Below are 24284 nucleotides of genomic sequence, written 5' to 3' on the forward strand. Positions count from 1 at the left end.
GATGTAAACATGGGATGGAGTTTTTTACTATATAAAGTGATCAAACAATTCAACATTTATTATATGCAAAGTTAAAAAAAATGGCTAAAATTATCAAGTTTCTTTATAATACGATCCTTTTTGTTTGTTTGTTTCTTCATGTAACTTATGGTGATAGTAAGTTCATTCTAATTTTTTATTTATCTTAGAGAAAATATTTCACTCATAATTAATAATATTTCGTTACCCCTAATATATATTACAGGAGAGTGTATTACTAACGCTGATTGCCAAAAAAAAATCCTGGCCCTAATCAACATCTTTTGAAGTGTCGTTCCGGTCATTGTGTGAGCTATCCCAAATAGGGTAAAACATATTTCCCTTTTAGTTCTAAGCCTTTTATTTTATTTGCTCATTATAATATTGTTACTGTTATAATTTTTTTTCAAATCTTTCTTGTACTTCTTTTACCTTGCAATTTCTTTAATCACATTATAGCAATTTTAAATATACTTTTTAAGGGGTATATATATATATATATATATATATATATATATATATATATATATATATATATATATATATATATATCTTTCATCGCAGACTGTTGAAGTGACTAATTCCAGGAAATTTAGCAGAGTTGAGGGATCAAATTACACCGATTTAATGTTACACCAATGTTACACCGTTCAATATAGTTTTACTCGATGCATATTTTTCAAATTTGATCGTTGGAGTGTAAGTTAATATCACATAGATCATTCACGTAAATTTTTACGAAAATCTAAAATCATTTTGTATGTTATTAAAATACATCAAGATTAAAGGTTTATGCACTTTTATACACACCGTTAATTTTGTTGTATCTCAATAACGTATCAAATGATTTTAAATTTTCGTAAAAATTTAGGTGAATGATCTATGCGATATAAACTGACAATCCAACAGTCAAATTTGAAAAATATGCATCGAGTAAAACGATATTCAGTGATGTAACATTAAATCTGTGTTATATATATATATATATATATATAATGAAAAAGGAGTATAAGAGGTACTCTAACAATACAATAAAATCCAAAGCCCTAAAGGGGTATCATTTTTAAATCAGGGACCAAGACTCTAGAAACGTCAAAATAATGGGATAGAAGTAAGTACAACACAAAAACAAACCACCACACATCCTGGACACAATCATATTATACATCATCATTAAAGTTCATTTTAGATCATTCCTATGTATTTGATAAATGCTAAACTAATTGTTGACAATCAAACTAGTAAATTATGATGCCACAAATGCTCTATATAACAATGTGAAAATGCCATGTTACTTCTCATGGAGTCAAAATGTTATAAGTTGATCACAATCCAAATTTTCGGCGAAAATAGACCATTATAGTGGCATCTAGCCAAGTTCACAATAATGATAATACCCCTTATAAAAGATGGGACCAATAATACAGCTTGTGCACCCATACACACGGTAGTGACATAACATCAATGAAACATTTTGAAATTCTCCATCAATAATCTTTATAGGTCAAGAAAACTTGATCCATAAAAATCACTAACTAATCATTTCTGTTTGCACGACAAAGTCATGTTTCTATTTTCATTCATATCTGCAACATCAGTCGGTTGCCATGCTCATAATTTATTTTCATCATAATCATAGTTTCCCTAATAATATTTTATCTTTATCTTACTTATAATCCTCATGATCATAATAATCAATGATCACACTAAAACCTACAAAATAAAAACATACATAAGTTTACATATACTAAGGCATCATAAACATATAAATGCCTTAAACATTCCAAGTACATAACCATGTTATTGCAAATGAAAAATATATCATCGATGACATATCTTACATAAGTAAAATATTGAATATGAAATACGATCCTACTGAATTATTCTTACGAAAATGGATTATTCTTTTAAATTAATTATAAGGTTGCTCTTTAGAATTTATGTGTTACACATAATTATGTGATGAATAATATTGAGATAAACCATGTAGCTCAAGAAAGGCAATGATGGTGCTTAAATGATAATTTATTTATGACATGCCTACATTGTATATGGAGGGACTGATATTAATATTTTTTATAGAAGAATAAAACAATGATGTTTTTATGTTACTTTGTGAAGAATACATCATATTGAGTGTTTTTATGATGTGGGTGGAAGTTTAAAAGAATTATATGGTGAAGGCCTCATGGGGTTTGTCAACCCTAGTAACTCTTTGGTGTGGAAACCCTAGTAACTCTTTATGATTCCTTGATTTTAGGGCATATTTATATAGTTGAGAAACTCTGACTAGTTGCCTAACATTCTAATACTAGTGAGAATGTGATGTTATAAATTTCACCCTAAGGGGCGGTGTTCTTCTTTTACTTTACTTGTTACCATATTCTACTTTATTAAGTACGAGTTCTGTGTAGGATATGCATTGTAGTAGATGTGTAGGAACGGTTCTTTTGATATATGTACCTCTTTTGCAATTATGTGTATGCTTAAAATGGGATGCAGTCATAAATGTATATATGTGTGTTTGTTTCTATACATTACTACTTTTGTTGCTCAAATAAAAAAAAACATTACTACTTTTGTACAACTTTAAGTTACATATAATATATGTATTCATACTGAAAGGCTAACATAGATATTATGTGCCATTTTTTCTTCATGTATTTCATATATCTCTTAAAATATTATGTAAAGGAGCTTAATGGAACAAAAGTTTTACATTATGTTTTAAATTAGAGACGTTCATGAATGAATGTCATTATAACCCTTAGCCTTCCAAGCTTACGATGCTTGTTCGATTCCCGCTACCCGCTTATATCATATTTCTCAATATATTATATTTAAATGTATCTTTATCTATTATAGAATCTCACCCCCTTTTTCTATGTGTTTCTTTTCTATTAGTATATACAGGTTATCCTCATGACAATACTTGGGAGTAGTATCAAGGTGTTTGTGTACGAGAATAAAGTGGATATTTATTTTGTAACCTATATTATGTTTTTCTTTAAAGTTTGATGGATTATTGTTTATGTTTAAATTGTGTTCTGGGCACTGATATTGTGACATCAATTCCAAATTTAATATTTGGACTTGACTTATTATCTTGGATCTTGAGAAAACATTACATATTTTTATTTTAGGGTTAATAGGTCTTTACCCCCTGTAATATAGGTCATTTCCGGTTTTCCCCCTGTAAATTTTTTTTTTTGATTCACCCCCTGTAAAAAAAATTTGTTTTAATTTACCCCCCCTAATAGGCCAAACAAAACGAAAATTTCCTAAAAAAAAAATAAAATTGGTTTTTGTTTGGCCTATTAGGGGGGTAAATCAAAATTTTTTTTTACAGGGGGGTGAATAAAAAAAAATATTTTACAGGGGGAAAACCGGAAATGACCTATATTACAGGGGGTAAAGACCTATTAACACTTTATTTTATTGTGAGGATAATTATAAGGCTTTACGAAGGAAAAAAGAATTATTTTGAGTTATTACATTAAAAAGAATGATGTTCTATTTTAGACTACATGAAAATTTAAACTCCAAAATTCATATCAGGCATTAACAAAAGATATTAAAACTTCAAAATATGGATCTTATTAAACTTGAAATAAATCTTAACAATAATGTAAATATTTTATAAAAATATATTTACAAGGAATAATTTGACAAATAAAACTTCCCAGTTATAAGCCTCTGACTTTAATTTTGAACTCCAATATTATCTACATTGGGATCGTGACAAGAAAACTCATATACTCTTTAAATTGTCAATGATATCAACTACTTCAAAAAGTATCACCTCAAATATACTCCATCAGTTGTCAATTATAAGAAAATTTTGATTTTTTAGATTAATTGAATTAATGATGTATATGATCTATATTATAGACCATATACATCATTAATTGTATGAACCTAAAAAGGCAAAATTTTCTTATAGTTGACAACATAGGGAGTATTAAATATAAACTTTATAACATAGAATGCAAAATAAACTTATATGTTCGGTTCCATGGTTGGTGTTTTAAGCATGGTAAAAACCTCTCAATCTACCATACACTTCCTAAATTCAAGAATGGTTGATAAAATTCCTCTAGGGTTTTGATGATAACAAAGTATTGAAGAACAATTGGATTACTAACATAGGTTCAAGTGAGCATAATCAAAAAATGGATCTATCATTTAAGAATGTATATATGAAGATCATCATAAGGATCGAGAGAATCCTAGAATACTATGGTAGAAGATCTGAAGGAAAGTCAACTAGAACTCAACGTCCTTAGAAGAAGGATGCCTCACAGAAGCTGGAGAGTTACCTCAACAGATTCTGTGAAGGTCATCAGACTCAGAAGTTGACGGCCAGAATTGGATGACCCTCAAATTTGAGAAAATCCCGAGGGACCCAGAATCCACGTAGGTTTTATCTTCTTCTTTGAACTGTCCCTATCATAGTATCTGATAGAGCAGTTCTTTTGTCTTCTTTTTCCTATGTGTGCAAATAGACAAGGGACCTCAAGAACAAAAGAAATGCAACAGATAATTCTACTTTCAGCAAAGGAAATTCAAAGGACTATTCTGTTAGAACAAAATGTGTTTAACATTGCCACCTTATGTTTTGATGATAACAAGGTATTAAAAGTTCAATTGGATATGCTAATATTTGTTTAAGTGCGCAGGACCATAAACTAAAATTTATAAGTTCAATTGGATATGCTAATATTTGTTCCAGATACAGTAATTTCGTTGTTGGTACTCATGTTTTCAAAAACGTCTTAAAATTTATGATTTTTCGATTTAAAAATTATACTGAACGAAATTACTGGGTGAGTCACGACCAGGTCGCTTTCTTTAAGACGTTTCGCGGCACTACCATAGTTTGTGCAAGGTAGACTAACAACCACGCCGTCTCCAGGATAAAACAGCCCAGATCACTGTTATGAGTATATACTGCACAATATATAGTCGCTCGAGAATTACACCTCAAAGTATGGTTCAATCGTTTGATCGAAGCCACTCGATACGGTACGTAACCTTTCTATTCGAAACCGACGGGACAGAAAGGAGTAGAAGATGAAGAATGATTCGTTAACACAAATCGGAGGGAGAAGAGAGAAACCGCACAGGAAGCATCGACTGTGAGATTTGGTGTGTGGAATGAGTGGGGCGAGCTCTCCTTTTATAGGAAGAGTTCGTAACAAAAAACGCGTGACTTGGGGATTAAGTCTGCTTAATCCTTAAGCAAACACGTTTTGTTTCTTAATTGGATATATCCGGAAGTTTCTGGATACGCGTTTTGGATCGGGTCGGATCGTAACACATTCATTTGTTACGCGTAACGCTTTCGTATAATGAAAAATTAATTAATTAATTAATTTAACATTTTCAAGTGACAAAAAAATATATATCATTTTTTTTAATCCACGAACCCACAACCCAAGCCCAAACCCGGCCGATCGGACGGACGGCGGCGTCGCCGCGCGTGTGATATATATATATATATTTTGTAAGCGTTCACCCATTCACAAAATTGGGTACCCCAAGGGCACACCCTTTGAAATATCCCGCTAAATTTTAAATAAACTATCATATCAATTGAATATGTTAAAACGAAAATAATTTCTCAAGGCTTATTTTTTTATCGAAAAATGTGACGTCAATCGGTAAATATCTCACACATTATTCCAATGAACTTGAAGAATTACATGGTTACAAATTAATGGAAGTTAATTGTGTCTTTAAACTTGAAGGGCATATTAGTAATCATGCCATCCAAGATCTTTGTAAATGGGCTAAGATATATTTTCTACCAATTTCTCCATTCTTCTACATCATTCCACTCTCAAAAGAACAAGAATTTTCCTCCCTTCCTCTCTCCCACTCTCACGTGTTACTCCCCCATCCTCCACCATGCTTATCCACTCAAACTTCATTCTAACCCACCATACAAGTGATCATCCTTCGACCTTAGAACATGAAAAGATCAAGACAAACAAAGTTCATCATCCCAACCTTCCTTTCCATTCTCATTTTCGGGCCTATTAATCAAGACTAAATATCTATTCCATCATGAATAATAGTTTATGATGAACAAGAAGTTATGGGTAAGGAATAGGAGCAAGGAATCAAAAGGGTACAACAAGTTGAGGCTAGGGCTGAAGAAGTTTAGAGAGATTCTAGAATTTAAAGGTGAGTGTTTCATTAATTTTGAATTTGATGCTGGTTCTGGAATTGATTGTGAGTGATAAGCTATTTATGACTGAATTTTATGGAATTTGGATGAAAATTCGTATAGACTATTTTTGGTATTTCTGTCATGGTTTTGGCTGTGTAACCTGGAACTGAGTAACTACTGGATTTTCAGATTCAACACTAAATTCCCTTCAAATTGGATATAAATTTCGTGTGATTTGGATTAGTGACGAACTCAGAAAGTGCGTTTGAAGTTGTGAATTTCTGCTGGAAAATTGTTACGGGTTTTGGGACAGGGCTCCACTAAAATGGTAATAACTTTCTCTCTGTAACACCGAATCAGGTGGTTCTTGTTGGTTTGGTTAGCTAACGAAATTATCGTCGTTTTGGCACCGGTTTCACGAATTTTGGTCAAGTATTGAAGTCTGGAGGTGACTCTGAAGTACGAGGTCTGATGCTAGAATTGTGCAGAATCTGGATTAGTATTCATGTGAGGAAGATTGTTGTTTGTGTTGCATCTTGAACACCTTGCAGCAAGCTTGAGCAAGAGAGCAGCAGCTAGGATTTTGTTAGCTTAGAATGGAACCAGAGCATATCATAGTGAGTTCCTTTAGTTAGTAAATCCCTCCCTTTGGGTAGTTTTAATTATGTCACTAGAATGATAATTTATGACTTTGGTACATTAGGACATAATTAGTGACATTATGACTTAAGTTAGTACCCCTGCTAGTGTACTCTAAAATAGTTCTTATGTTGATAAATATACTTATGGTAGTGTAGTAATTGGAGGAAGAATAATTTGATAAGTTTTATTGTATATTGGAATAAATACACAATTTCGGCTAATGTTCATGAAAGTGAAATTGTTGGATTTTTATAACTTAGACTCAATTCTTGGACAATGTGAATGAAACTTTTATGGTAATAAGCGGTTTTGCTCGGCTAAGAACTTAAACTCTCATTTTATCGAATATGTAGCCGAAATGTGTTATGGTATCCTCCAATCATAATCTACCATAATGTATATATATTGGTGTAAGATAATGTTTAGAGTAGATTAACCATGAATAAGAGTTATGGGTAGATTTCTAATCATTGGAAGTAAAGAATCCTAGTTATGGAAGTTCAGCTTAATTATTCGAATTTAGTTTATCAGGATATGGGGAAAATCTTATGACCTTTTAGGAATGGCATATGACAACGATATGCCTAGAACCTGAATAGGTTAGCATCAGAATTAATTACAGGATAAAGACAGGATTACTACGTCTTTATTATCAAGTTCAGAAATATTATTATTATAAGAAAATCAGTTAAGATAAGTTATTCATCTCTAGCTCCCCGTCAGTAGTGGAGTTGAGGATTAACTCAGTTATCAGAAATCAGTTCAGTTTATAATATTAAATAATTTATAAGTCGTGGCTTTTGCTATCCTCGCCAGTTAGGATACAAAAGGTTCCCGCCAGTTGGAACGGGCACTGTCCGTAAGGATGACCCCACGATAATCAGAGGAGTCCGGTATCCCCGTCAGCTGGGTTCCCGCCAGTTGGAAATTATTACCGGTCAGAGTGGAATAAATTCCGGGGTTACTCCACCTGGGTTTATTCCGTAAAATCAACTCAGATAATATTGTTTGTTCAACGCTAACATTTCTAACATTAATATGAAAACAATATATGAACATGATTATGCATCACAGTAGAGTTATGATTTCAGCATTAGTATCAGGATTGAATCAGTATTTAAGATAGCGATCCTAGTTATCCCCCGATCGCTCAGTTATGCATCAAGAAACTGTATAAACCCAAAAAGGGTTGAGTTTAGAGACAGATGGCGATCCTAGGTTCCTTGAGATTGCCTACAGGCTAGGATAGGTGGAACTCACTGAGACATCCCGTCTCACCCCAATCCCTTTTATTTTATTTCAGATCAGCAGGTGGTACGTGGCAAGGAGACAATACAGGAGGCTGAATGATATATTTTCACATGCTCGTGTCGTACTAGTTCAGATTATTTATTTCGGTTCCAGACATGTATTCAGATAGCAAATGTACGATCCTGCAGTGATATATATATATTCAGTTGAAATTTTTATTATTGTAATTTTAATGTATCCAGTACTAAATTTAACACACATTCTAAATATTTTAGATAAGTTTAGTATGGGTGTTACAATTTGGTATCAGAGCAGGTCGATTCAGATCGTGTCTTGGGTCATTAGAATTCAATAAATGCAGTGGGACCATTGGGTTCCAGATATTTATTCTAAATGTCATCTCTAGCTGAGCCTGATCAACTTAGACTAGTATATGACAGTTAGAACAAATGTCTGAGAGCTGAATAGGACCTCGGAGGAATGAAGCGTACGAAGGAGGAAGGTGCGGGTGTCAGGTTTTATTGCGGATTTATATAAGGAAGTATTCGACGCCAGATGGTGGCTGATAAACTGTGAAGTTGAAGAATGATATTTTTCCGGAAGCAAAGACGAAGTGCCCTGAGACTGTTGGATATGTGGTTAAACGATACATCGCATGTGAAAAAGTAAGAGACTCAGGAATATTTAAGGATTGATCTAAAACCTTTAACGGAAGCCGTAGTTTAGAAGCAGGAACAAGATGCAGAGTAAAGTTATAGTCATGAGCGCAAATTCAAGGTTGCAAAATAGGAAGAGAAACTTGGTATGAGGAAGTCATCATATGATTGAAGGAATCTGTAAGCTCTCAGGAATTAAAGAGCAAAGAGCTTGAACGCTCAAAATGGACGAGGTTTTAATGCCTGAGTTGTTAAGTGAATTAATTTGAAATTAAGCAAATTATTTTGGAGCAAACAAGGAAACCCCCCGATGTGAGCAATGAATGGACGACGTAAGTCAGATAAACTATGTCGGATTAGTCAAACCTCCTGAATCTAAAGTGCTAGATTTATGAATTAGAAAGTGAAGATGTTATGTATCATAAGAGACAAGAAGAATGAATGATTAGTAGTGGAAAAATCTTGTATGGACCAAAGTACAGTTCAGATGTATTCTTCTTGACAAGAAATTGCAAAGAAACTAAGCTAACAAGAGTTGTCCACTAAGGAAATTGTATTAGACCCCTGCATCTATCATGAGTTATTAAGTTGTCATGGACTAAGAAACACAAGCTTAGCAGTAAGTAGAAAGAGGTTCAAGTAGCGGTAAGAGATAAGATGTAATTTTTCAATTGAAACGGAAACTAAAGATTAAATAATAAGTTGTCAAAATTCAGTGAACTAATGGACGAATGATGTCAAGCTCTATCAAGAGGACGAAAATGTGTTAACGCATGAATATAATAAGTTGATGTGATAAGGATTAATCAAGATTTTTGAATTTGAGAATTTATTTTAAGGTTCTGTTATATGGAAGGTTGTTGTTAGTGCGAAAGTGTTAAGAATGAAGTAAAGTATTAAGGAATCAAATATTTTCTTTTAATGATTTTTCTCACGTAATTGTCCCAAAAACTAAAAGAATGATTTTTGTCGACTAGAATGAATTTTTGGAGTCGAAGCTACCTCATAGGAGATCGTGGGTGTAATTGCCTAATATGACAAGAATGGAAATAAGTCTCAGATTGTCAAGTATATTTAGTATGTAAATGATGTGAATGTGGGAACTATTCAAAGAACATTTTGTGAGAATAAGTGTATAGTACATGCTTATGGAAATATGTAATACCTGGAGATAACCAGCTAGTGGTATAAGTCAATGCTCGAAACAACAAGAAGTGTGAAGTTAGTATCTTTGTGCATAACATGTAAACTCTGAAGAGTGACTTGGAAAAATTGAATATTCATGTAGTAATGAGATTGGGAAATTTTACAGTATGATTGGACCGGTATACCTAAATCGATGTAAGTTAACAAATCAGAGTGGCGCAGTGGAAAAATTAATCAGTAAAGAAGTGATAAGATGTGCAATAGTTTAAGACTTTAAGATGAGATATTCGTGGGAAAATTTTAAGAGATGAACTAAGGATTTTTCAAGCCACATCATTCAAAGATATTGAAAGTTTAAGCAGTCAAAGAAAATGTAGTAAGAGTAGAACGGAAGTGTCTGTACCTTGTTAAATCTAAGAAAATTGAAATCACCTCTAGTATGTAACTCAGTCAGTCGACTTGGTGATTTCAAAGAATGAATTAAAAGTATCAGTTTAGCTGGAAAAGATTGATATCATACAAGTTAGAAAGTTTTATGTGATATACAGTATGGAATTATACCAATTCAGGTAACGAGTATGGAATTATCAAAAAGACTAAGATAATACGTTTCCTATAGTAACAGACAGAATAATATTGTTCAAGGATGAAATGTATATTTTGGAAGAGTAAGTTCATGAGAAAATTTATGACTACAAATCTTATTTATTTTGACAGGATCAAAGTGTAATTTGATTAATTTAAGAATGTTGAAAGCTTGATGCAGATGAAGTATAGTCGAATAACTATAGATATATGTTATGTATTTAGTTATCAGTCGTACTACCTTGTGTATTGTGTACTCGTCAGTTAGTGCACTATTACTCAGATAAGAATTACATTTAATGTACTCGCCAGTTAGTACATTTTGTATTTAAATATGATTTATGGATTGTACTCGTCAGTTAGTACTTCCATCAGCTGTTTGAGGTAGTATCATGTTTGGATTCGTTCCACAGAAAACATAGTAGACATTAGCAATAACACCTCATATTCATGTGTTGAATAATGGTGAAATTTGAAATAGTTCTTACATTCGTTGGAATAAACTTAACGTCAGATATTGTTATGCGTAGGGACGATCTTATACAGAATATGATATGATCATTGATATAAGACCTCGTTATGTGGAGCATAGTTTAGAAATGAAATTTTATTGGAATCATTCGTAGTATGAAGGACCACTCAAAAATTGGATCCGTTCAAGAAAAGGTAAAAATCGACGAAGTCAATAAAAGTGTTACTTCAATAAGCGTATGAGATTTTTCCAGAGCTCAATGAAAGTAAACAAGTATTAGTAACATAAGACAGATTTATAAGGGGTACGTGGAACCAGGAAATTATTCAAGGGATATCAAACGCATCAGTTAGCTTTGCTTTCCACTAGGTTCGGAATGTATAATGTATTCAACAACTCACATCTAAGGAAGTTATTATCAAATCTTTTCAACCTATGAGATTGGAGAACATGTTCTGAGATCAGTTTTGACATATCAATTCAAGTCAGTTTGTATTTATGGCTAAGTAGTCAGATGAATTTATGTAACAAGGTAAACCGATAATTCGGTCGGTCAGAAAGAATCGGTTAGTCATAAACGTATGTTGAAATCTAAAGTCGAAAGTATAGAGGAATTGTCTGTGCTTATTAGCAGGTAAACCCCTAAAATTTCGAGGACGAAATTTCTTTAAGGGGGGAAGAGTGTAATATCCCACTAAATTTTAAATAAACTATCATATCAATTGAATATGTCAAAACGAAAATAATTTCTCAAGGCTTATTTTTTTATCGAAAAATGTGACGTCAATCGGTAAACATCTCACACATTATTCCAATGAACTTGAAGAATTACATGGTTACAAATTAATGGAAGTTAATTGTGTCTTTAAACTTGAAGGGCATATTAGTAATCATGCCATCCAAGATCTTTGTAAATGGGCTAAGATATATTTTCTACCAATTTCTCCATTCTTCTACATCATTCCACTCTCAAAAGAACAAGAATTTTCCTCCCTTCCTCTCTCCCACTCTCACGTGTTACTCCCCCATCCTCCACCGTGCTTATCCACTCAAACTTCATTCTAACCCACCATACAAGTGATCATCCTTGGACCTTAGAACATGAAAAGATCAAGACAAACAAAGTTCATCATCCCAACCTTCCTTTCCATTCTCATTTTTGGGCCTATTAATCAAGACTAAATATCTATTCCATCATGAATAATAGTTTATGATGAACAAGATGTTATGGGTAAGGAATAGGAGCAAGGAATCAAAAGGGTACAACAAGTTGAGGCTAGGGCTGAAGTTGGATTGGAAGTTTAGAGAGATTCTAGAATTTAAAGGTGTGTGTTTCATTAATTTTGAATTTGATGCTGGTTCTGGAATTGATTGTGAGTGATAAGCTATTTATGACTGAATTTTATGGAATTTGGATGAAAATTCGTATAGACTATTTTTGGTATTTTTGTCATGGTTTTGGCTGTGTAACCTGGAACTGAGTAACTACTGGATTTTCAGATTCAACACTAAATTCCCTTCAAATTGGATATAAATTTCGTGTGATTTGGATTAGTGACGAACTCAGAAAGTGCGTTTGAAGTTGTGAATTTCTGCTGGAAAATTGTTACGGGTTTTGGGACAGGGCTCCACTAAAATGGTAATAACTTTCTTTCTGTAACACCGAATCAGATGGTTCTTGTTGCTATGATTAGCTAACGAAATTGTCGTCGTTTTGGCGCCGGTTTCACGAATTTTGGTCAAGTATTGAAGTCTGGAGGTGACTCTGAAGTACGGGGTCTGATGCTAGAATTGTGCAGAATCTGGATTAGTATTTATGTGAGGAAGATTGTTGTTTGTGTTGCATCTTGAACACCTTGCAGCAAGCTTGAGCAAGAGAGCAGCGGCTAGGATTTTGTTAGCTTAGAATGGAAGCAGAGCATATCATGGTGAGTTCCTTTAGTTAGTAAATCCCTCCCTTTGGGTAGTTTTAATTATGTCACTAGAATGATAATTTATGACTTTGGTACATTAGGACATAATTAGTGACATTATGACTTAAGTTAGTACCCCTGCTAGTGTACTCTAAAATAGTTCTTATGTTGATAAATATACTTATGGTAGTGTAGTAATTGGAGGAAGAATAATTTGATAAGTTTTATTGTATATTGGAATAAATACACAATTTCGGCTAATGTTCATGAAAGTGAAATTGTTGGATTTTTATAACTTAGACTCAATTCTTGGACAATGTGAATGAAACTTTTATGGTAATAAGCGGTTTTGCTCGGCTAAGAACTTAAACTCTCATTTTATTGAATATGTAGCCGAAATGTGTTATGGTATCCCCCAATCATATTCTACCATAATGTATATATATTGGTGTAAGATAATGTTTAGAGTAGATTAACCATGAATAAGAGTTATGGGTAGATTTCTAATCATTGGAAGTAAAGAATCCTAGTTATGGAAGTTCAACTTAATTAGTCGAATTTAGTTTATCAGGATATGGGGAAAATCTTATGACCTTTTAGGAATGACATATGACAACGATATGCCTAGAACCTGAATAGGTTAGCATCAGAATTAATTACAGGATAAAGACAGGATTACTACGTCTTTATTATCAAGTTCAGAAATATTATTATTATAAGAAAATCAGTTAAGATAAGTTATTCCTCTCTAGCTCCCCGTCAGTAGTGGAGTTGAGGATTAACTCAGTTATCAGAAATCAGTCCAGTTTATAATATTAAATAATTTATAAGCCGTGGCTTTTGCTATCCTCGCCAGTTAGGATACAAAAGGTTCCCGCCAGTTGGAACGGGCACTATCCGTAAGGATGACCCCACGATAATCAGAGGAGTCCGGTATCCCCGTCAGTTGGGTTCCTGCCAGTTGGAAATTATTACCGGTCAGAGTGGAATAAATTCCGGGGTTACTCCACCTGGGTTTATTCCGTAAAATCAACTCAGATAATATTGTTTGTTCAACGCTAACATTTCTAACATTAATATGAAAACAATATATGAACATGATTATGCATCACAGTAGAGTTATGATTTCAGCATTAGTATCAGGATTGAATCAGTATTTAAGATAGCGATCCTAGTTATCCCCCGATCGCTCAATTATGCATCAAGAAACTGTATAAACTCAAAAAGGGTTGAGTTTAGAGACAGATGGCGATCCTAGGTTCCCTGAGATTGCCTACAGCCTAGGATAGGTGGAACTCACTGAGACATCCCGTCTCACCCCAATCCCTTTTATTTTATTTCAGATCAGCAGGTGGTACGTGGCAAGGAGACAATACAGGAGGCTGAATGATATATTTTCACATGCTCGTGTCGTACTAGTTCAGATTATTTATTTCGGTTCCAGACATGTATTCAGATAGCAAATGTACGATCCTGCAGTGATATATATATATATATATATATATATATTTATTCAGTTGAAATTTTTATAATTTTTATTATTGTAATTTTAATGTATCCAGTACTAAATTTAACACACATTCTAAATATTCTAGATAAGTTTAGTATGGGTGTTACACCCTTGGAGGTCCCTTAACCCATATATAAACACTTACTAGTTGGGGTGACTCTCCAATGTGGGACATTTTTAAGTCACACCCACACACTAGTTCTTTCATAGTGTTTTTCTTTCCAATTTTCTTCACTAGAATGACTAGTTTTCCAACAGGAATTAATGTGAGAGTTATAGAAAGGTTTCAATCATTTTTTAAGAGTTTAACACTCTTTCTTGGTTTAGTGTGAAAAAAAAGGGTTAATATAGATCTTGTTATGTGTTGGTTTTGCTCAGATCTGGAACAAAAGAATTGAAGTTACTGACAAGAACAACACCGTCTTTTTTATGTGCAATAACACCGTAATCAAGATCCATGAACGAAATAGGTTTGGAATCAGAGGAAAATAAGAAGAGTTGAGATCTGCTTTGGAGTCATAGAGAGGCGATAGTGAAAACAAATGAATCATGGATATAAACACGGACACGACATGGACACCGACACAGCTAATTTTTTTAGAAAATCATATAATTCAGTGTAATTATATATCTCAGTGTCGTGTCGGTGTCGGACACGACACGTGTCTGACACGAGGACACAGTTATCCGAAGAATGTCCGTGCTTCATAAGACAGAACGTAAAAGGGATAGAGAGAACATAAAATAATTGGTTTGGAATTTAATTAGGAAACAAGATGGAACACATAAGGAGAAAAGATGAGAAGATGAACTCATATACGGAAAGATGGAGAACACAAGATCTCTTTTTAATTTAATTTAATTTCTTTTCTGTTTATTCTTGTTTTTTTTATATATAAATACTGACATGTATATTCATTTATATATATAGGAAGAAAAAAAATTAAAAACATAATTAATTACGCAGTAAGCGTGCCACATAATCAACACATGCTGGCACATCATGCCACATCAGCGATTCTGCACAGTCATATGGTGTGACGGTCTAAAACAAAAGAATCTTCATATTACAAGATTTCAATCTAATTTTTTTTTACCAGAAAGTAAACTAGAATTCGCTAATATTACAGGGGGTAAACATATATTAACCCAAAGAAAAAAAAATACTCTTGCCGATTCCAATTTTATTAAGTTTACAATCAACATTATAGCTATATTCCCTTTCAGATATGTTTAGGTTCGAATTTCTCCCTTTTTTAGGTTTCGTGTTGTGTTGTGTTGATGTTTGTTTGTTATTGTTTTGTGTTGTTGTTGATGTTCATTTTGTGCTTTTGTATGCTTCTAGTATGAGATTGGGTGGTGGCATCGGATGTGGTTTTTTTGTAGTTGTTTGGTTACTTAAACTCGAAAGGGTCCGGTTATATTAAGCCGAAAGGGCTGTTTGGTGTTCTTTGAAATCGGTTGAATTGGTGTCCCTGTGCTTGATTCTCTGATATTCCAGGTCTGTTGAGATCTGCATGTCTCAAGACTTCAGGGCTGCCTCTTCTCTGGTGCCTCTTATCATCTCAGTTTTTGCGATTGAGATTGGACTGTTATGCTCGAAAGAGCTGTTATGCCTGTTGTGTTGTTCAGGGGGTTGTTGGTACGTGGATCGTGATACCGTGTTGGCGGTCAATCCATTCGCCAATTGTGAACCTGGTTGATCCTGTGGATGCTCACTCTTCACCTTTTTTTGTTATCTAGTTTTGTTCTCGTAATCGGGTTCACTAGGTGGCGCTCATGGGGAATGTTTGTTTTATTAGGTTTGATTAGGTTGGTCCACCTGGTTTGTATTTTCATGTTTGATACCCTCTTGGGTTGTACCTGGGTCAGGTTTTATGTCCCCCCAGTCTCTGTATCTCATTTTTTATTTATTTAATCTCCTTTTTGCCTAATAAAAAAAACATTATAGCTATCGTACTCCACATTCCGAAGTTCCAAATCTTCTTTCAAATTTCAATTCAAAGCTTTTAATCCTTGGTGCTAGAGACCTTTCAAATATGTTGAGTTGTTTAAGTCTTCCTATTCGAGTAAGTTATTTAGTTTAGAAAGTTGTTGTTCTGTAATACCCCGTTCATTTATGTTGTGAACAATACTAGTTAACGATAGAATGCGCGCGTCTGAGTTTAGGGGCAAATTTGGAATTTGAGCTTTAGGGGTATTTAAGGACAAAAGGTCCCAAAATATTCATTCTTTCTTAATCTTTCTCTCTCTAGGTTTTGGCACCAACATTGCTCTCTTCCCTCTCTAAAATTTCGGCTCCAATCTTCTACCTAACCAATCACTCTTTGTGTTAATTCCTTGAGGCAAGCATCTTGGAAAGGAATAAGTAGTTCTTGATGGAAAACAACTAAGGATTCTTGAAGCAAGCTTCCTCTTTTGATCCTTATCTATCTAGGGTTTTGGTTGAGCTTTGAAACACTTGAACTTTATTTCTTTTGGGCAAGGTGAGTTCTTAGATAGAAAACCTTCCTTTGGTTTGAGCTTTCTTAGTGTGGAAGTTATGTATTGTGCTAATTTTGCTAGTTGTGTTTATGGTACCCTAAAGCTAATTCGTGATGGTTAGTCGTTAAAATTGCCATGGAATATGTTATTTATTGCTTTTGTATGTTACTGGATGTTTTGGTGCATTGCAGGAACCATTAGGATGTGTTTTGGGTCAAAAATTGCAGATTTGGTACCACAGACCCGAAGAAACTCGCTGTTAGCGAAAATTTCGCTAATAGCGAAATTCTTCAGCAAGAGCTGCGCCCCAGGGTCGCTAATAGCGCAGGGCTCTGTTTTGGCCAGCATGCTTTTTGGCTGTTGGCTCATTGTGGGGTCGGTGGTGCATTCCGAAGCTTTTCTTTCAACGTTTTACAACTTTATAACCCCAAAACAACATCTAGGCAATGCTCATAACACAAAACGATTCTCGAATTAAAAATCATGGCAATCATAACATAATCATCAAGAACGGCTTATGAGAGTTTCACTTGAAGGAGAAGGGGTAAGTAATATTTCATTAAGGGAAGAAACATAGAGACTCGGCATAGTTTGTCGAGAATAGAACATCATCATAGAGACGAAGTATGATAGAATGTGACATGATTAGATATCTTTTCACTAAGAATGTTTTAACAACACATAAGTGTCGTGTCTCTTGCGATCACACTAGGTTGGTCTCAAGAGGTTTCCATTAGGTGAAACGGGATTAGCCGTAAGGGACCCACACGTCACTTAGGAAGTTCCGTTGGTTTACCTTAGATAGGTTTCCATCGGTTAGATAGGGTTTGCGCTCGGGTTTACTCCACCCCGGGGCTTTCCGTAAAATGAATTCGGATATTGTTATTGTTCAACGCTAACTCCTAACTTAATTATTTTTGGTTATGAGACGACGTTAGATACGTTCAAGCCTATGACTAGAATGGTTAAGGACAGTTTTGTCGAAGACGATCTTAGGTTTTTTCCCTAATCGTCCGATTTAGTAATGTGACATATGGATAGACCTCGATACTTAGAGTGTATCTTGGCATAGCGGTCTTAGACTTTTCCCTTAACCGATATGTCAAACATAGAGATAGTAAGCCTATAGCAAGTTTTGAAGAAAATCCAAGACGGATCTAGCATGCACTACCGTCTATGCAAACATGACCACACATGTATAATCAACCGTCAGGTTGTATTGCAGACACGTGGTAACCATAGGTGTTCCCCGAGGTTATCACTAGCTAGGGTTAGATAGAACTCACTGAGGCATTATGTCTCATCCCTCTCCTTTTTGTTCAGGTTCTCAGGTTTCCCGTGGTAAAGGTAAAGAAAAGGCTCTGGATTGAATATGCTTGCAAGGATTTCAACTTGGTGTTGAAGTAGTTGATGGCTATGTATAATTATAGATGTTGTTGTAATGGTTGTATATGTAGACTTGTATGACAAATCACTATGTGGAATAATGTATCATAAGACTTCGGTTGTTGTGGTTGTTGAACTCTTGTCTTGATGACAATTTCATATTGTAAAAATTAATGTATCAAATATCAGTTTTAACGCACTTTTGATTATTCTAGACACTATCAAAGTGGGCGTTACATGTTCTCACGACAATAATTTTCTCAAAACACATGGAAATGACCAAAAAATTCAATGGTAGTCAACTATCACCGGTTTTCTGTTTATAACTCAACAGTAGTTAACTACCGCTAGGTGTTTTTGGTCATTTCCATGAGTTTTTGGTCAAAACAGCAATTGTCTTTATTTTATCATGTCAATTGGTTTAGAGTTAGGTACCATATAGTTTGGGAAAGTTGAAAACCATGATGGACAAGTTTACTTTTTACCTCCACCTGACCTGTAATCTAGTTGTGAATGATATTATTATTATTATTATTATTATTATTATTATTATTATTATTATTATTATTATTATTATTATTATTATTATTATTATAATTATAGTTATAGGAATTGATATAAAAATATTAGAGATGACGATATTACTAATTTAATGAAAGATATAATTAATACAAATAATTGTGTCACCATTTTAGACTATTAGTTATTTTTTATGATTTTTTTTCTTTACTCTTCACAAATTAAATGTAGAGATTAATTATTGGCTATCAAAGACTAATGTGAACCAATGAATCTTATCGGTCACCTTTAATAACGTCTCCTCTTTTAAACATATTTATTTAACCGCAAGAATCAAATATGATATATTGATTCTGTTATATGAGTTCAGCTTTTCATACACATACATAGAGACATACACATATACTATTAATAATAATTTACTCAATGGGCCAGAGGGACAAACATTAGAAATGCTAGATAAGTAATAAAAAAATAATTTACTATTAATAAATTTATTTTTTTTAACTATAATTACATGCAATATTTTTATTTAAGATCTATTCAATGGGTCAAAGGGACACACATGATGCATAAATATAATTTAGTTACATTTAATAATTATTCTATTTATTGAGAAATTTTGTACAACGGAAAAATTGTTAATTGTTTTTTACTTGATGTAAACATGGGATGGAGTTTTTTACTATATAAAGTGATCAAAGAATTCAACATTAATTATATGCAAAGTTAAAAAAAATGGCTAAAATTATCAAGTTTCTTTATAATACGATCCTTTTTGTTTGTTTGTTTCTTCATGTAACTTATGGTGATAGTAAGTTCATTCTAATTTTTTATTTATCTTAGAGAAAATGTTTCACTCATATTTAACAATATTTCGTTACCCCTAATATATATTACAGGAGAGTGTATTACTAACGCTGATTGCCGAAAAAAAAATCCTGGCCCTAATCAACATCTTTCGAAGTGTCGTTCCGGTCATTGTGTGAGCTATCCCAAATAGGGTAAAACATATTTCCCTTTTAGTTCTAAGCCTTTTATTTTATTTGCTCATTATAATATTGTGACTGTTATAATTTTTTTTCAAATCTTTCATGTACTTCTTTTACCTTGCAGTTTCTTTAATCACATTATAGCAATTTTAAATATACTTTTTAAGGGGTATATATATATATATATATATATATATATATATATATATATATATATATATATCTTTCATCGCAGACTGTTGAAGTGACTAATTCCGGGAAATGTAGCAGCGTTGAGGGATCAAATTACACCGATTTAATGTTACACCAATGTTACACCGTTCAATATCGTTTTACTCGATGCATATTTTTCAAATTTGATCGTTGGAGTGTAAGTTTATATCACATAGATCATTCACGTAAATTTTTACGAAAATCTAAAATCATTTTGTATGTTATTAAAATACATCAAGATTAAAGGTTTATGCACTTTTATAAACACCGTTAATTTTGTTGTATCTCAATAACGTATCAAATGATTTTAAATTTTCGTAAAAATTTACGTGAATGATCTATGCGATATAAACTGACAATCCAACAGTCAAATTTGAAAAATATGCATCGAGTAAAACAATATTCAGCGATGTAACATTAAATCGGTGTATATATATATATATATATATATATATATATATATATATATATATAATGAAAAAGGAGTATAAGAGGTACTCTAACAATACAATAAAATCCAAAGCCCTAAAGGGGTATCATTTTTAAATCAGGGACCAAGACTCTAGAAACGTCAAAATAATGGGATAGAAGTAAGTACAACACAAAAACAAACCACCACACATCCTGGACACAATCATATTATACATCATCATTAAAGTTCATTTTAGATCATTCCTATGTATTTGATAAATGCTAAACTAATTGTTGACAATCAAACTAGTAAATTATGATGCCACAAATGCTCTCTATAACAATGTGAAAATGCCATGTTACTTCTCATGGAGTCAAAATGTTATAAGTTGATCACAATCCAAATTTTCGGCCAAAATAGACCATTATAGTGGCATCTAGCCAAGTTCACAATAATGATAATACCCCTTATAAAAGATGGGACCAATAATACAACTTGTGCACCCATACACACGGTAGTGACATAACATCAATGAAACATTTTGAAATTCTCCATCAATAATCTTTATAGGTCATGAAAACTTGATCCATAAAAATCACTAACTAATCATTTCTGTTTGCACGACAAAGTCATGTTTCTATTTTCATTCATATCCGCAACATCAGTCGGTTGCCATGCTCATAATTTATTTTCATCATAATCATAGTTTCCCTAATGATATTTTATCTTTATCTTACTTATAATCCTCATGATCATAATAATCAATGATCACACTAAAACCTACAAAATAAAAACATACATAAGTTTACATATACTAAGGCATCATAAACATATAAATGCCTTAAACATTCCAAGTACATAACCATGTTATTGCAAATGAAAAATATATCATCGATGGCATATCTTACATAAGTAAAATATTGAATATGAAATACGATCCTAATGAATTATTCTTACGAAAATGGATTATTCTTTTAAATTAATTATAAGGTTGCTCTTGAGAATTTATGTGTTACGCATAATTTTGTGATGAATAATATTGAGATAAACCATGTAGCTCAAGAAAGGCAATGATGGTGCTTAAATGATAATTTATTTATGACATGCCTACATTGTATATGGAGGGACTGGTATTAATATTTTTTATAGAAGAATAAAACAATGATGTTTTTTATGTTACTTTGTGAAGAATACATCATATTGAGTGTTTTTATGATGTGGGTGGAAGTTTAAAAGAATTGTATGGTGAAGGCCTCATGGGGTTTGTCAACCCTAGTAACTCTTTATGATTCCTTGATTTTAGGGCATATTTATATAGTTGAGAAACTCTGACTAGTTGCCTAACATTCTAATACTAGTAAGAATGTGATGTTATAAATTTCACCCTAAGGGGCGGTGTTCTTCTTTTACTTTACTTGTTACCATATTCTACTTTATTAAGTACGAGTTCTGTGTAGGATATGCATTGTAGTAGATGTGTGGGAACGGTTCTTTTGATATATGTACCTCTTTTGCAATTATGTGTACGCTTAAAATGGGATGCAGTCATAAATGTATATATGTGTGTTTGTTTCTATACATTACTACTTTTGTTGCTCAAATAAAAAAAAAACATTACTACTTTTGTACGACTTTAAGTTACATATACTATATGTATTCATACGGAAAGGCTAACATAGATATTATGTGCCATTTTTTCTTTATGTATTTCATATATCTCTTAAAATATTATGTAAAGGAGCTTAATGGAACAAAAGTTTTACATTATGTTTTAAATTAGAGACGTTCATGAATGAATGTCATTATAACCCTTAGCCTTCCAAGCTTACGGTGCTTGTTCGATTCCCGCTACCCGCTTATATCATATTTCTCAATATATTATATTTAAATGTATCTTTTTCTATTATAGAATCTCACCCCCTTTTTCTATTTGTTTCTTTTCTATTAGTATATACAGGTTATCCTCATGACAATACTGGGGAGTAGTATCAAGGTGTTTGTGTACGAAATAAAGTGGATATTTATTTTGTAACCTATATTATGTTTTTCTTTAAAGTTTGATGGATTATTGTTTATGTTTAAATTGTGTTCTGGGCACTGATATTGTGACATCAATTCCAAATTTAATATTTGGACTTGACTTATTATCTTGGATCTTGAGAAAACATTACCTATTTTTATTTTAGGGTTAATAGGTCTTTACCCCCTGTAATATAGGTCATTTCCGGTTTTTCCCCCTGTAAAATTTTTTTTTTGATTCACCCCCTGTAAAAAAAAATTGTTTTGATTTACCCCCCCTAATAGGCCAAACAAAAACGAAAATTTCCTAAAAAAAAAAAATAAAATTGGTTTTTGTTTGGCCTATTAGGGGGGTAAATCAAAAATTTTTTTTACAGGGGGTGAATCAAAAAAAAAAATTTTACAGGGGGAAAACCGGAAATGACCTATATTACAGGGGGTAAAGACCTATTAACCCTTTATTTTATTGTGAGGATAATTATAAGGCTCTACGAAGGAAAAAAGAATTATTTTGAGTTATTACATTAAAAAGAATGATGTTCTATTTTAGACTACATGAAAATTTAAACTCCAAAATTCATATAAGGCATTAACAAAAGATATTAAAACTTCAAAATATGGATCTTATTAAACTTGAAATAAATCTTAACAATAATGTAAATATTTTATAAAAATATATTTACAAGGAATAATTTGACAAATAAAACTTCCCAGTTATAAGCCTCTGACTTTAATTTTGAACTCCAATATTATCTACATTGGGATCGTGACAAGAAAACTCATATACTCTTTAAATTGTCAATGATATCAACTACTTCAAAAAGTATCACCTCAAATATACTCCCTCAGTTGTCAATTACAAGAAAATTTTGATTTTTTAGATTAATTGAATTAATGATGTATATGATCTATATTATAGACCATATACATCATTAATTGTATGAACCTAAAAAGGCAAAATTTTCTTATAGTTGACAACATAGGGAGTATTAAATATAAACTTTATAACATAGAATGCAAAATAAAATTATATGTTCGGTTCCATGGTTGGTGTTTTAAGCATGGTAAAAACCTCTCAATCTACCATACACTTCCTAAATTCAAGAATGGTTGATAAAATTCCTCTAGGGTTTTGATGATAACAAAGTATTGAAGAACAATTGGATTACTAACATAGGTTCAAGTGAGCATAATCAAAAAATGGATCTATCATTTAAGAATGAATATATGAAGATCATCAGAAGGATCAAGAGAATCCTAGAATACTATGGTAGAAGATCTGAAGGAAAGTCAACTAGAACTCAACGTCCTTAGAAGAAGGATGCCTTACAGAAGCTGGAGAGTTACCTCAACAGATTCTGTGAAGGTCATCAGACTCAGAAGTTGACGGCCAGACTTGGATGACCCTCAATTTTGAGAAAATCCCGAGGGACCCAGAATCCACGTAGGTTTTATCTTCTTCTTTGAACTGTCCCTATCATAGTATCTGATAGAGCAGTTCTTTTGTCTTCTTTTGCCTACGTGTGCAAATAGACAAAGGACCTCAAGAACAAAAGAAATGCAACAGATAATTCTACTTTCAGCAAAGGAAATTCAAAGGACTATTCTGTTAGAACAAAATGTGTTTAACATTGCCACCTTAAGTTTTGATGATAACAAGGTATTAAAAGTTCAATTGGATATGCTAATATTTGTTTAAGTCGCATGACCATAAACTAAAATTTATAAGTCTTTAAACAAACTATTGATTTTGGAAAAACATATGAGAGCAAAGGAATTTACAAGGGAAGGTTATGTTGTTAGTCAGAGTCTGAAAAAGTCTGAAGACAATCAAAAGCTGACAGTCAGAGTCTGAAGCCACCAGAGTCTGAAATCACCAGAGTCTGAACCT

At 32.8% G+C, this 24284-nt stretch overlaps 3 long non-coding RNA genes across 6 annotated transcripts; all 3 read left to right on the top strand.

The window, feature by feature from the left end:
- Positions 1-3122, top strand: LOC146928794 (uncharacterized). Its single transcript, XR_015005858.1, has 3 exons — positions 1-156; positions 245-345; positions 2923-3122. It is a non-coding gene; the product is annotated as an uncharacterized LOC146928794 (long non-coding RNA).
- A 2471-nt stretch (positions 3123-5593) lies between these two features.
- On the top strand, positions 5594-14462 carry LOC146928795 (uncharacterized). Of its 4 annotated transcripts, XR_015005862.1 has the most exons (6): positions 6179-6207; positions 6383-6521; positions 6627-6810; positions 8139-12270; positions 12446-12873; positions 14202-14462. It is a non-coding gene; the product is annotated as an uncharacterized LOC146928795 (long non-coding RNA). The 4 variants fall into 4 exon arrangements; XR_015005861.1 differs by having other exon boundaries at positions 5594-6810; positions 12446-12584; positions 12690-12873; XR_015005860.1 differs by having other exon boundaries at positions 6383-6810.
- Positions 14463-19412: 4950 nt separating this feature from the next.
- On the top strand, positions 19413-22521 carry LOC146928796 (uncharacterized). Its single transcript, XR_015005863.1, has 3 exons — positions 19413-19571; positions 19660-19761; positions 22323-22521. It is a non-coding gene; the product is annotated as an uncharacterized LOC146928796 (long non-coding RNA).
- The last annotated feature ends 1763 nt before the right edge of the window (positions 22522-24284 follow it).

The sequence above is a fragment of the Medicago sativa genome, chromosome 4, assembly GCF_051527215.1.
Source record: "Medicago sativa cultivar Bolivia chromosome 4, Bolivia_mono, whole genome shotgun sequence".
NCBI lineage: Eukaryota > Viridiplantae > Streptophyta > Magnoliopsida > Fabales > Fabaceae > Medicago > Medicago sativa.